This window comes from Bubalus kerabau, chromosome 1 (genome assembly GCF_029407905.1).
Source record: "Bubalus kerabau isolate K-KA32 ecotype Philippines breed swamp buffalo chromosome 1, PCC_UOA_SB_1v2, whole genome shotgun sequence".
In the NCBI taxonomy this organism is placed as follows: Eukaryota; Metazoa; Chordata; class Mammalia; order Artiodactyla; family Bovidae; genus Bubalus; species Bubalus kerabau.
The window spans coordinates 33,102,462-33,118,020 of record NC_073624.1 but is presented as its reverse complement, the minus strand read 5'-3'; the positions used below and the strand labels follow the sequence as shown (position 1 = coordinate 33,118,020).

The 15,559-nt window shown below is 38.5% G+C and overlaps 1 non-coding gene across 1 annotated transcript; it reads left to right on the top strand.

The window, feature by feature from the left end:
• The first annotated feature begins 14,878 nt into the window (after positions 1-14,878).
• On the top strand, positions 14,879-14,985 carry LOC129642460 (U6 spliceosomal RNA). The gene has a single exon (XR_008709730.1). It is a non-coding gene; the product is annotated as a U6 spliceosomal RNA (small nuclear RNA).
• Positions 14,986-15,559: the final 574 nt, after the last annotated feature.

Genomic DNA, 15,559 nt, shown 5'->3' with positions numbered 1-15,559 from the left:
TAAGAGTGTATACATATTGCATCGTAAGAAGGAAACAGAATATACAAATCTCTGCAAAATTATTGTAATGCTCTTTCCCACCTGTTTACTGACTTAATGTCAGCTCTTGAAAGTTAGTGCAGTGTGTGATTCTGAAGCTGAGGTGCTGGAACTCAGCAGCCAGAAGTCAGCTTTAAATCCCTCCTCTTCAGTTTCCCAGCCATCTGATCTTGATGACATTAAAGCTTGCCTATGTGTCCCAGCGACCTGATGAATTTGTTGAGAGAACTAAATGAGTTAATACACTTCTATTCTGGGAATGGCTCCTAGCACAGAAGGAATAGTCGATAAATATTAACTATCATTATCAGACAATAGGAAACAACCCTGCCACTTGGGGCTTCTTAAGAGAAAGGAAAGGCTGGAATTTCCATTTACACTCTGGAAATGGAGGTGACCAGAAGGATCAGAGCACTTCCTGCTCCACCCCCTCTCACTTTCAAAGCAGTTCTCAGATTTTTGTCCATAGAGCTGCAGGTGGGCAGATATTTTTGTGTTCGTCTTTCCTCAAACTACTTAAACAGGTTGGAAACAGTGGCAGAAATATCACCTTCTGAGGTTGAGGAGCAGTACAAGAAATATCTGAGAATTACTAAATGGTATTTGGGTAGAAAAAAAAATGTTGCAATTGATTTGGTTGTTGAGTATTCACACACACACATATACACATCTTCTACCTTTTAAAATGTATTTATTAAATAGGTCTAGTGAAAGGAAAAGAGTCCCTCTTATTGAACTCAAGATCTTTCAACATTCAGATATTTGATCCTTTTGGAGGTACTTAACCCATCTGTGGATTTCTTCTATCATCTGCTCTTTGTGCTGCCAAAAAGCAATTGGGAAATGCAAGGTTGTAGGTGGGGAAAAAAGTTGGGTTTAGAGGTAAAACAAAACAAAAAGCAGGAGAATAAAATCTTGGGGGAAGGCAAGAGTAAGGAGAGTTGGACTGCTATTTTCAAAATGGTAAGTCATTAGGTTTTTGAAGGTAGTAAGGCCAGTTATCAGGCTTTGAAAGAAAGTAAAGCCATGCTCCTATATTCAGGGTCAGGTTGTCTGACTCAGTTGTAAGAGCTTACTTACCTCTGCCTTCTTCCTGAGCCTTTAGCAGAGGATACAGCCTGAGGCGGTCATCGCACAGGATTTACTTCAATTCCGCTCAACAGTTTGAGAGTTGAGTTGTCACCCCAAATCTCAGTAAAGCTGTTTGTTTCTGTTCAGAGTGTCTCTGAGTTCCAGAAAGGAGGCGGAGAACCTGATGGTTTGTGAGAAAGGTTTGCTGAACCTATGTTGATTTATAACCTCCTGACCTGAGGAGATGGAGCCCTGGCTCACCAGGCTCTGACCACAGCACTCCTGGAACTCTCGCTCCTTCTGGTCAGCCTCGGGGTGATCACTGACCCACCGAAGCTTCTCTCCAGACGTCCAAGAGACCGGACACACTGCTGTGGCAGGGCTGAAGGAAGTACAAAGTTTTAATACAATGAGAGAAAACGGGACGACAGGACAAGATGGCTCTCTTCAATATTTAAAGAGCTGCTGCAAGAGAGACTGGAGTCGTTTTGTGGCTTTAAAGAGCACAATCAGAGCTGACAGGAGTTACCGATCAACTCAAAATGGTTCAGAGTCGGGGGGAGGGGGAATTGGATGAAGGTGGTTCGAGGTATAAACTTCCAGTTATAAGATAAATAAGTTCTAGGGAGGTAAGGTTAAACATGACTCATCTGATTAACACTGGATGTTACACGAAAGTTGTTGAGAGTAAATCCTAAGTGTTCTCATTACAAGGAATAAATTTTTTTTTTTTTGTCTTAAAAAAAAAATCTCACAGTGAACTGCTTGTTTTTTTTCAAACGGTTTTGGATTGTGAACTCACCTTCAGTGGAGTTTTTCTAAAAAATGCATTTATTATATTTTTTGGCTGCGTTGCGTCTTAGTTGTGACATGTGGGATCTTCCTTTTGGCACAGGGGCTCCCCACAGTATGTGGGATCTTAGTTCCCCAACCAGGGATCGAATCCACATCCTTTGCATTAGAAGGTGGATTCTTAACCACTAGACAACCAGAGAAGTTCCAAGAGTCCCTCTTAATCTTACTATGTTGACTCTCTTATTTTCATCCTTCCTTTAGCCAGAATTAACGAAGTAGAAATTTAAACTACTTTGCTTATTATTATATCCTTAGTACCTAGAATAGCGTTTGGCGTAGAATGTGTGCTAAGTCACTTCAGTTTTGTCTGACTCTTTGCAACACCATGGACGGTACCCCCCCTAGCTCCTCTGTCCATGGGATTTTCCAGGCAAAATACTGGAGTGGGTTGCTATGCCCTCCTCTAGGGGAGGTTCCCGACCCAGGAATTGAACTCTCGTCTCCTGCATTGCAGGCCGATTCTTTACTGCTGAGCCTCCAGGGAAGCCCTTGGCATAGAATAGGCACTCAACAAGTGTTTGTTGAAAGAAAGAACTATAATCTCAGCAATTCTTTCTGATTAGTGCTATAATTATCCCATAGCATAGATAAAAAACTGAGGCTAATGAACTTGCTCAAGATCACAACTCATCAGTGCTGGAGCTGGGTCCAGCTGGCACTTTTAAGCATCACAATACATTTGTATTATGTTTCCCTGTTTTAACATATCAGTCCAAATATGCTTCAAACTTCATCTCAAATTCCATTTGGATAAGACCACCTTAGCACCTGACACTGTCCCTAATATTTCACTCATCCAATTCTGCAAGCAAGTTGTGTGTGTGCTCAGTTGCTCAGTTGTGTCCGATTCTTATGACCTCATGGACTGTAGCCCTCCAGGCTCCTCTGTCCATAGGATTCTCTACGCAAGAATACTGGAGTGGATTGCCATTTCTTTCTCCGGGGGATCTTCCTAACTCAGGGATTGAACTCGCCCCTTGCATCTCCTGAGTTGGCAGGCGGATTCTTTACCACTGAGCCACCTGGGAAGCCCAGGTAGAAAGTTATCATGAGAATAATTGGTAAATAGTGGTTTTCTCACCTCAGTCAACTGTTCAAATAGTTCAAAACACCACCCAAATAGTGGTGGCACCCAGTAGAAATGAATGTTCCTGCCTAAAACAACTCTGTTCTTCAAGTTTATTTCTGTTTGTGATATTATCTTTTCTTACATTTTCCAGTCACACAAGAAATTGAATTCATGCTTGGCATATTAGCGTCTTACTTTACTGAATGAGTAAGTGAAAGCAAAAGTTTCTCAGTTAAGTCTGACTCTTTGCAACCCCATGGACAGTCCATGGAATTGTCCAGGACAGAATACTGGAGTGGGTAGCCTTTCCCTTCTCCAGGGGATCTTCCCAACCCAGGGATCGAACCCAGGCCTCCAGCATTGAAGGTGGATTCTTTACCAGCTGAGCCACAAGGAAGCCCAAGAATACTGGAGTGGGTAGCCTATCCCTTCTCCAGGGGAACTTCCCAACCCAGGAATCAAACTGGGGTCTCCTGCATTGCAGGCAGATTCTTTACCAACTGAGCTATCAGGGAAGTCCTACTGAATGAGTAAATCAGTAAGTAATTCTTTGATTTACAAAAAACTTCTTCAGGCACAGAAGAAAAAACTCAGAAAAGAGGTTCAGCTAGTTAAGTAATATGAACATTTTAACTGAGTTTTTCTATAGTCTCTGAACACGATGTCGTAGTCAGCTCTGGCCAGGTAAGGGTTAACTGTTCAGACAAAACAAAACAAAACAGAAAGGAGGAGCCTCTGGTTCCAGTTGACTAATCTTTTCTCTCATCTGTTTCATGCAGCCTTCAGAGCAAAAGAAATTTTACCAAAGGATTAAAACTTAGGTAAACAGAGATTTATTTCCAGCTCTGATTCTCTGGAGAGCAAGAAGCTCCAGCTTACATGTATTCAGATGTTAATTCATATTGGTTACTCATTATATAATTTTAAAAAGTCTGATTATCTTACAGTATAGAGGCAGCAATGAATGAAGGTGATGGTGGATGCTAAGGTAAAGGAAATTCATTTATTTGGGCTGTTGTGGGATGCAGTTTATCACTTCTGGTTGCAAAAAATAAAGGGTAGATTTAACACTGAGAAATATAAGACTCCTTGGGTTTTCTAATTTGTCTTTAATTTCCTGACAGTGACACCAGTTCTATTTAATGCAGGATCATGTAATAGTAGCACTGTTGCGTGTTCACAGACAAATCTGGAAATACAGATGTTGATTTTTAATCATGAACTATATTGATTTTTTTCAAATACATAGTTACTAGTGGTTTAGAATATTTGAAGTGAGTCTAAATGATCCAGATAATATTTCCTTCCTGCTTTTTTCTATCATCTGAAAAGCCCCCTTTTGTTTATCCAGTTCCTCCAAGTTCATCCTTCAAGTTTCGATCAAGCCATATGTTTTCTGTATACCTGTCTCCCTCCCCTGAAATCCTAGAGTATTAGTGGTCTGTACTACAGTGTACTACACAGATGTACACACACACATGCACACTTTGTTGGAATTTTCTTTCAAAATTCAAAAATGAGAAAGTTAGTTTTTTAAAGCCAAATAGCACAAAAAAAGTATAAAAAGACAAAGTCAAGTTGGTGAATATCTTTTTATATGCAAAAATATGTAGAACAAATACAATTGCATGAATTTATATACATGTGTTCCCCTACTTTTATTCACAGGAATAGGATCATCATTAGATACATGACTTGACTTACTACTGTATTCATTTAAACTGTACTCCGGGTATTCCTCTAGGTCAGCACATGTGTCTCAGTCATTCTTGGCCTATTTTTTTTCTTTGAAATATGTCTATTTCTATAGAACAGATTTCCAAAACTGAAATTACAGAACAATGTGTGCTGTAATTCACAACCCTACTGTTTCTATACCCCATTATGTTGAATATTATAATTCTTTAAAATTTTGTTAACTTATTATATGAAAAAGTGAGAGTATTGTGTTGTTTTGAATTGTGTTTCCTTGTCTATTAGTGAGACTTAGCATCTTTTATAAACTGCTTTTAATACATTTTTTGTTTATTTGCATTTCTTCTTTTATGAACCTCAGTCCATATCCATGCTTGTATTTTTTAATCAATCTGTAGAAGCTCTTTTTTTTCACATTAGCGATATAACCTCCTGCTTCTTATATATATTTTAAACATTTCTTCCATCTCTGTTTTCAAACATTATTTATGGTAATTTTTTTTGCCTTTGTTTACTTTGTATTATGATGAATTCAACTTTGAGAACTTTTCCCATTATGGTTTCTTAAAGTTTCTTCGGTCTTTTTGAAGAATTTTTTTCCAATTCTAGCACTTTTCTACTGAAAAAAAAATTTATATATATGTTTTTACATTGAAGTCTTTCATCCTTTGCTCTTTTTATTTTAAACATGATATTTAGACAGGGCTAGCAGTCTATGGGCTGCCGTCTGTGGGGTCGCACAGAGTCGGACACAACTGAAGTGACTTAGGAGCAGCAGCAGCAGCAGTCTATTTTCTTTTCAGATAGCAATTCAATTATGGTATCACTATCATTCATTAAATAAGCTCTATTTTTTCCTGATGAACTATTATTAATGTATTTATCATATATACATCTTCTGTTTTACTGGATGTTGTAATGAACTCAGTTTTGCACCAGTGACCTGTGTGCTTGTTTTTTGGCTCAGAACGTGCTGTTCTAATCAGACTAATGTTACCAAAGGTTTTAGTATCTCCATGGCAGTTTCCTACCATCCTTTTTGATTTCAGGGCATGGTGGGGGCGGTCTTTCTCTCAAACTCAAGCCCTGTCAAGCAGGCATGACTTTAAGAAGTTCGCTGTGAGTAGTTTATCTGTCCTCTGCAATTTGGATGACACAGGGACTGGTGTCCAACTCCTGCTGAAGAAGTTTAAAAGGTTGTGTGAGGATCCACCTGCCAGGAGGTGGAAAGAAGAGAGGGCTACGTTCAGAAAGGAGCGACGTCCCAGTCAATCGTGGGTCAACCAGAGCTAGTCTGGGGCTGTCTTACATCTGGACTGGATTATATGGAGCAATGCTGAGATCCCAGTAGAAAGAGACTAAACGTGTATGCTGCTCCTCGAAATCTGAAGGAGAAAGTGTGCCTGATCAATTAGCGGAAGTGCATTTACCCCGCCAGGACACTGCAGGTGAGAGACGGTGAATGAGGGGTGGGATTGCCCAAGACCTCTGAAAGTGGCCACCAGAGAGCCATCAATTTCAAATCAATCCTGGCCAAAGGAGGCAAGGATGACATTTCCTGCTTCATTAACCAACCCGCCCCTACCCACCACCCCCCCACCCCAACACCAACTCCTACAAGTTTCAAGTTTCAACTTTGCAGGAGACAAAGGCAGGCTTGTTCTTCTGGGGAGGAAGAGAGGGGTGTGTGGGGATGGGGAGAGGCCGGAAGAAGCTGATAGAAAACAGAAGCAACCTGTTTATGATGATTTCAGGAATGAGTATAGAATTTTAAATCTTCAAAATAGCCATTTACTTCTCATAAGTCAATAAATAAACACAATTACATGTCCTGTATTTGAAATGAGGATAGAAAGTAGAAAATGTCTTGCTCATGCCAAGTTGCTTCAGTTGTGTCAGACTCTTTGCGAGCCCACAGAACCCTCCTCTGTCCATGGGGTCCAGGTAAGAATACTGAAATGGGTTGCCATTTCCTTCTCCAGAGGATCTTCCGGACCCAGGGATCAAACCCGCATCTCTTGTCTCCTAGATACTTAGAGGCAGGATGTGGACAAGATGAAAATCAAGGTTGACAACTTCACTTTTCAGTTACTTTGTTAGCAATAGAGGCAGCTGAAACATGTCAGGCTCTCAGACTGGCACTTTACATCAATCATTTTGTTACATGCCAGGTGGAAGTCTAATCTTTTTAGGACCCAGCAAGAGATTTGCATATCTCCTATTTAGTCGATCTAGGAAGCCTAACAAGACTTATTAAAATGTTTTCTTGGCAGTTTCTGACTCTTCAGAGAAATTCAGGTCACTTGGATTTCAGTGTTAGAATTAACTCAAATGCTGACAGCAGCTGCTTCAGTATTCCAAATATACGATGTAAATGACAATTAGGACAAGTATGAAAAAACGTAGACTGAATTCTGCATTGGCTTGGTTCACCAACATCTTGGTTTCACAAATTAGAAACTTTTTGATAGCAACAATCTGTCATTTCCTCTACTTTTATGAGAATATAATATAATGATTTTAGTGAGATGGTATAATTTTTATTTGTATTCTAAAATGGGAAAAGTGAAAGTTGCTCAGTCATGTCCAACTCTTTGTGACTCGATGTACTATATAGTCCATGGAGTTCACCAAGCCAGAATACTGGAGTGGGTAGCCTTTCCCTTCTCCAGGGGATCTTCCCAACTCAGGGATCAAACCCAGGTTTCCCACATTGCAGGCAGATTCATTACTAACTGAACTATCAGGGAAGCCCAACAGCATATGAAATACAACAATTTGTGAAAAGTCCATACAAGGCACTTCATTTTGAAAAAGCTCTGGTTTCTTTTTCTATCCACTTTCTTCCTTTTGTCTCTGTGTTTACCAGCAAGCTTATGTCATTGGTGGTTTCTAAGCTCCTGTTCTTTATGCTGTAAATCTTGTTAAAACCCATGCTAGATGAGGCTAGTTGGTTGAACTACCGATGTGAATTCAGATATTCATTCAGAATAAATAAATTTAGAAATGTCAGAAACATACACAAGTAGTGAACCTATCTTTGAATCTACTATTTTATCTTTTGTTTATTTATGTGGCAGAATAAGTTGTTTATATGTGAAAGGAAGAGGGCAGAGGGTAAACTCTGTTTGAAGTTTCTGTTTTCTGGTAGGGACTCTGATCAGTTGCTAAATTGGACCTTAGCCTAGTAATGTCTCAATGTATCTGGAAATTATGTTCACATTTGTGGATAATTTTAAGGGTAAATTAAGTTTTGAATATATAGTCCTAGGAAAGGCTAGAAAGAAAAGTGTATAGGTGACACTAAGATGTAAGCTTTTCTGGGGCAAATTTCTGGATAGAAACATATAATAAAATTAACTCTAATGATTATAACTATTTTCAGAGAGGTAAATATTATATCCTATTGCCTTCCTGTATTACAGATGGGAAGACAATTTGCCTCAGATTACTGGTCATAGCCCAAGCTCATTCCTGGTGGTAAAGCAGTGCTTTATCCATTTTAGGTGATTTAGCTCCTAAAAAACTCAAAAATAACAAAAGAACAACATGTACTAGAGACACATAAGATTTAAAAGATTTTAAACAGCCTTGGCACATCATGTCTTAAGACAGCCACATTTAAGCATACATTGTCGTTTAGTCGCTAAATTGTGTCCAACTCTTTGGTGACCCCATGGACTGTAGCCCACCAGGCTCCTCTGTGCATCAGATTGTTCTATTATGGTGTTTACAATGATTAAGTACAGAAGGGTCTTTTCTATATTTGAATACACTCTAGAAAATTAATCCTACACTTGCAGATTTTCCCAGTTGTAGCTATTAGACGCTCCTAAAGCCTTGACATGGGTTTATTTCTTTCTTCTTTTTACTCAGAAGTCTTAGAATCAAAATGGGGCCACATGTAGCAGTAGCGAAGTTGTATAGTTGTTTTTTTTTTAATATCTCATGCTTTGGTTAATGCCATATCCTAGAATTTAATGAATAATAATCACAGGTAATATTTGTTAAATGTGGCTGAGACAGGTGTAATTACATTCTGAGCCTTTTTCATGAATCATCTATCTTCATATCTCTGCCAAGAAGACACACACATACACACACATATATATACACATGCATGTATATGTATTTTCATATATAAATGAGGCAATTGAGGCTAAAAGAAGTTAAGAAATATATATAATGTTTTGAAAAGGAACTAGGATTTTAGCAAAGGTCAGTCAGCCTGATTTTAAAAACCCTGCCCTTCCCACTATACAGGTAGTCTTACCATAGTAGTTTTCAGCATCTTGTTGATATTTTACTCTTCAAAAGCACAACTGGGAATTTTTTAAATGCTTAATTGTACTTTTAATATTATAACTTTTGAACACATTTAGACAATCTGTCCTGGTACAGACAGTTATTAATCCTAAACTTAAATTCAAATAAAGCTCCAGAAACTTTCAAGTAAAACTCCAGTTGTCCTGGGACTCAAAGGGTTTGGTTCTGTTTCATAGCCTCTTTTATTTTCCAGTGTCCTTTCTGCAGGAGGGATTCTGGAAGCGGAGAGTTCCTAAGGATGCAATCCTGTCAGAGGAAGTCTCAAGAAGGTTCAGAGAAACAAATGATTTCCATTGTCTTGTTCTTTTCTCTTGTCCTGCTAGCCTTTTCTACCTTGTTGGCCCAGGTTAACATTTAGGATTTTCATAACCAGAGTAAAACTGGTACTTTCAATATTGTTCAGGCATAGCTGTTTGCAGGGAAATGTTTGCAAATGTATGTAGGCCCCAAAGCCCGAACACAGATATTTTAATTGGTAATCAAGGCTCCTTTATGCCTTTTTCCTCCTTGCTCCTTCTTTTTCTTTTCCTTATAGCTCTCCTCCTTTCTTCCCTAATCATTTTTTTGTGTTTGCAGGAGCGCATTCCATATTTCTCGGCCTTTGCTCTCAGCTCCTGTTATGTGACTTCAACTAGGGTATTAGTAATAGTGATAAAGATTTCCCTGTCAACAGGGATTTGTCTTTTAATAAGAGACTCTTGAACTAAAAAGTTTTTAAAATGCAAAAGAATGAATTTCAAGTTGCAGGAAGTTTGGGAGATTAATTTGGGACATGAGTTCTTGAAACCTGCTTGTTATTCAGATAATTCATATTTCAAAAGTGGAGGTATGTGTTCAATAAAGACACTGAATTATCACAAGTCAGAATCTACTTTTTTTTGGCTTCTCTGGTGGCTCAGATGGTAAAGAATCTGCCGGGACACCCAGGTTTGATCCCTGGGTGGGAAGATCCCCTGGAAATGGGAATGGCAACCCACTCCAGTATTCTTGCCTGGAGAATTCCATGGACAGAGGAGCCTGGCGGGCTACAGTCACAGAGTCGGACACGACTGAGAGATTAACACACACACACACACACACACACACACACAGAATCTACTATTATCACAGTTATAATTGGGACCACAGCTTCCTAGCCTTCATGTAAGCTGACACTATTCCCTCTGCCCCATATTCACACATTTATACGATAATCAGGGCATTATACCCTTGAAGATGAAGAAGAGATTTTTTTTAATGTAAAAATCTCCAAATTTTAATTAAGACAGTTACAGGAATTCCTTGGTGATCCAGTTGTTAGGACTCTGTGCTTTCTCTGCAGAGGGCCTGGGTTAAATACGATTGGGGAAATACAATCCCACAAGCCTCTAAGCACGGCCAAAAAATAAAGATACAGCTTTAAAAAAAAGGGTCATGATAGCTTTTTAAATTGAAGTGTGATTGATTTACAATACTGCATTAGTTTTAGGTGTATGGAAAATATATATTTTGGTAGTTTTTTTAGATAATTTTCCGTTATAGGTCATTATAAGATGCTGAATACAGTTCCCTGTACTATACAGTAAATTTTTGTTGCTTAAGAAAGATTTTTAAAAATTTGTCTACAATGTTTTTGATAAAATTAATTTTCCTTCTTATAATGCCTATCCATGATTTCAATTTTAAAAGTATTGAATTCATCAATATATGATTTGTTAGGTAGGAGGTAACATTGCCAGTTGTTGAAATTCTATTCCTTTAGACATTTCAGAATTTGCTCTCACTCTTCTAATCCACTTACAAGTCAGGCAACCTCTACCAGATGTGCTGTTTCTGCACTGTCTGAGATTTCCTTTATAGGATTTGTGTGACACTTCTTACTGAGCATAACTGTTGTTCTAAATAACAAGGAATGTTCCCACAGGGAAGAAGGAGGGGTATTTTCAGAACCTGCATCTCGTGTAGTCCTGTCAAAGTTTTTGTAATTCTAGATGCCATGGTGTGGGACAAATGCCTTTGCATCATTGGTTATTGGAGCAGGAAAGGTATCCCGTGATACAAATCCTGTTTAGGATTTGGACAGATTATTGTCATTATCCTAGTTCTCTTTTTGTTTCTTTGAACATTTTCCCACACTGTTTTGTGCTCACTTTTGCTAGCCACCTTTATGCTCCCCCCATTTCTCTCTCTTTTTCAATCCTCTGGTCTGGTTTGTTATTAATAACAAAAGTACCCATGTAATATTATATCATTTTTTGTTTGTGTAGAGTTATCATGGCCGGAATAGTTACCACTGACTGAACACCAGAGACATGCCCCACACTTCGTGTATTTCTTTCCTAATCTTTAGTATAACCCTACAATTATTATTCTTAGTTTACAAAGAGACTATAAGATGTTATACTCTATCAGCTTCATCACTGTGTGATATCAGAACTTTACATTGAAGTTCACTCATTCATTTTCTTGTGCTTTATTCATAGAATATATTGATTCAGCCAAAACTGATTGAGTGCCTGTTATGTGCAAAGTTGGGATTCAAAGATTGTGGGTATTGCCAAGGTAACTCACACATCCTTGTCCTATATTACAGGCTAGATGAGAAAATAATGCCTATGCATGCATAACCAAAAATAGAGGGTAAATCTGTAAACTTCTTCAAGATATTCTCTAAACTCTAGCCACTAAAAGAGTATCAAATACCAATGCAAGCTTAATAGACATGTGTTTAATGAATGTTTCAATCAACTGATATCAGAAGAGTAATACAGATAAAAGTCTATGTAACTTAAAAAGAGGTTCCTTGGAGATTGTGGCATTTGAGTAAAACCTGGGTGTAAACTCCAACAGGGTGAGGGGAGGATATTGCAAGGTGAGCAAACTGTATGGGCCGAGGTGTGGAGGTGAGCGAGTGAGGGGTGTGAAATGTAGCCTGAAGTTCCATGGGAAGGACCTTCATGGACTGGCTACTGGAAGTGGGCTTATTCACTTTGTAGAATTTTCATTGAGCCATAAAAGAAAATTTTCTTAAATGTATACAGAACAAAGAAATGAAAGTCTCAATAGAAAAGGCAATATGTTAGGAGGTTGGGATTTACATATACACACTGCTGCTGCTGCTGCTAAGTCGCTTCAGTCGTGTCCAACTCTGTGCGACTCCATAGAGGGCAGCCCACTAGGCTCCTCTGTCCCTGGGATTCTCCAGGCAAGAATACTGGAGTGGGTTGCCATTTCCTTCTCCAATGCATGAAAGTGAAAAGTGAAAGTGAAGTCGCTTAGTCATGCCCAACTCTTAGCGACCCCATGGATTGCAGCCTACCAGGCTCCTCCATCCGTGGGATTTTCCAGGCAAGAGTACTGGAGTGGGGTGCCATTGCCTTCTCCGACATATTCACACTACTACATGTAAAATTGGTAACCAACAAGAACCTACTGTATAGCCCAGGGAGCTATACTCAATATTTTGTAAAAAAAAACAATCTGAAAAAGAATACATATATATATATATATATACACACACATATATATATATACACACATATATTTATGTATAACGGAATCACTTGCTCTATACCTGAAATTAACATGACATTGTACACCAACTATTATTGTTTTAATTGCTCATTCATGTCTGATTCTTTTGCAACTCCATGGACTATGGCCTGCCAGGCTCTTTTGTCCATGGAATTCTCCAGGCAAGAATACTGGAGTGGGTTGCCATTTCCTTTTCCAGGGTATTTTCCTGAACCTGTTTCCAGCACTGGTAGGTGGATTCTTTACCACTGTCCACGAGGGAAGCCCACAACTCTACTTTGGTAAAAAAAAGATCAGTATGAGAATCTCAAGTGGATTTGGGAAGGGGAATAAAGATATGCCTCGATCAATCTTTCAGCATTGAAAAATTTTGATAAGTGTATTAGATTTTTCAGACTTTCAGTTGAAACCTTGTAAAACAAAATAAAGCAAGAAAAAATGTGATACTGGGTAAAGATTGTTATCTTCAACAGCAAACAAGATCTTTATATCCTGAACACAGTTTTTGCCCCATTATTCTTTTGCCTGACTTGTTTGTCCAGTTCTAAGACAAACTGATTTGGCAGGGTTCTACACAAAATAAACTACAGTAGAAGTAAGAAAAAAAAGATTTCTGTTTGGACATGATATGGCAAAATTGCCCGGGCTTCGGAGTCTGATAAACCTCAGTCCCAGTCTTAGAATGACCGTTATTAACTGTGTGATCTTGGACAAATCAGCTCATTTTCTTTTATAGCTGCTGTCCTTTATTTTGACAGACGTGGCTTGTTATGAGAAGGCAAAGAAATCCTTGTCATTCTTATTTATTCAGAATGAAATTTTTATATCAGCCTGTTTTTTATTCCTTGGTTTATGTCAGTTAATAGTGTAACAATACCTGCTTGATGGAGTTTTATGAGGATTAACAATAGAATATATATAAAGTGCATGTAGATGGTACTTAGAAAACAGCAACTTATTTTTCCTCCTAATTCTGTCCTGATTTCTCATTTTCCTCAAAGTGCTGTGAAAGGAAGATGAGAGATTTTTACAAATCCCTGTGATTGGGGAAAGTGTTATAGCATAGTGACTAAGAGTACATTTTTGGTACACACTATCATCCCCTAAAATTAGCAAGTAAATTCCATGAGGACAGAGGATTTTGTCAGTCTGATTTACTGAGGCATCCCCAAAACTTCAAAGAGTGTCTGGCACATAAGAGGTACTAAGCAAACATATGGAATGTTGAATAATTGGGTTAATATCTTGGCTCCACCGTTGACTTGGTTTGTATTTGGTATAAACTGAGGCAGAAGAAGGTGAAATGATTTACCCAAGGTCAGAAAGCCTCAGTTTCTTCATCTGTAAGATAGTGATAATAATAGTATTTTTATTGAACTATCATCAGCATATAACATTAAATTGGTTTCAGGTTTTCACAATGTAATGATTTGATTTGTGTAGATATTGATAAAGATGACCACCATCAGTCTAGTTGACATCCATCACCAAATATGGTTACACATTATTTTCTTGTGATGAGAACTTTTAAAGTCTACCCTCTTATCAACTTTCAAATGTGCAATATATTATTATTTAGTCACTGTGCAGTTCATTACATCATTGCAGCTTATTTTATAATTGGAACTAACTTCATTTCACAGGGTTTTATGAGGAGTAAATGCATATGAATTTGAATGAGTTTAAAACAGCATCTGGCACATAGTGAGACTACCATAAATGAAGCTCTAAATGGGAAGGCACTGGGGCTCAGAAATTAATAGGTACTATTGGAACCCTGCCAAGTACAAGCTGAGATAAAAAATAGAAAGGGGAATTCAAAGGTAGGGTAGAATCTCTATTATTAAGATAATATATTAACTTCTACCTCAAACACCTTCCTGAGCTCTGCAGTGGGCAGATACCACCCTCTTCCAAAGTGTGATCCAACGCAATGTGCTGTGGCAAGGTGACCCTGTGGGAAACACATCACAGGGAGAAAGAGGGACCTTCCTTTACAAGGGGAAAGGGGGAACCAGCATTTATTATAGGGCAAATTTGCAGCCAAAGTCTTTGCTATTCTCATCATTGAGACAATCTCATTTCTTCCTCACTGCTAATCTCTTTGGTGGCTCAGATGGTTAAGAATCCACCTGAATGTGGGAGACCTGGATTTGATCCCTGGGTTGGGAAGATCCCCTTGAGAGGGGCATGGCAACCCACTCCAGTATTCTTGCTGGAGAATCCCCATGAACAGAGGAGCCTGGTGGGCTACAGTCCATGGGGTCGCAAAGAGTCGGACATGACTGAGAGACTAAAGTAGCAGCAGCAGTGCTCGCTTCAGCAGCACATATACTAAAATTGGAACGATACAGAGAAGATTAGCATGGCCCCTGCTCAAGGATGACACGCAAATTTGTGAAGCGTTCCATATTTTCTTAGATGGAGAAATATACCATGTTCATGGATTGGAAGAATCAATATAGTGAAAATGAGTATACTACTCAAAGCAATCTATAGATTCAATGCAACCCCTATTAAGCTACCAATGGTATTCTTCACAGAGCTAGAACAAATAATTTCACAATTTGTATGGAAATACAAAAAACCTCGAATAACCATAGCTATCTTGAGAAAGAAGAATGGAACTGGAGGAATCAACCTACCTGACTTCAGGCTCTACTACAAAGCCACAGTTATCAAGACAGTATGGTACTGGCACAAAGACAGAAATATAGATCAATGGAACAAAATAGAAAGCCCAGAGATAAATCCACGCACATATGGACACCTTATCTTTGACAAAGGAGGCAAGAATATACAATGGATTAAAGACAATCTGTTTAACAAGTGGTACTGGGAAAACTGGTCAACCACTTGTAAAAGAATGAAACTAGAACACTTTCTAACACCATACACAAAAATAAACTCAAAATGGATTAAAGATCTAAACGTATAAAACTCCTAGAGGAGAACATTGGCAAAACACTCTCTGACATACATCACAGCAGG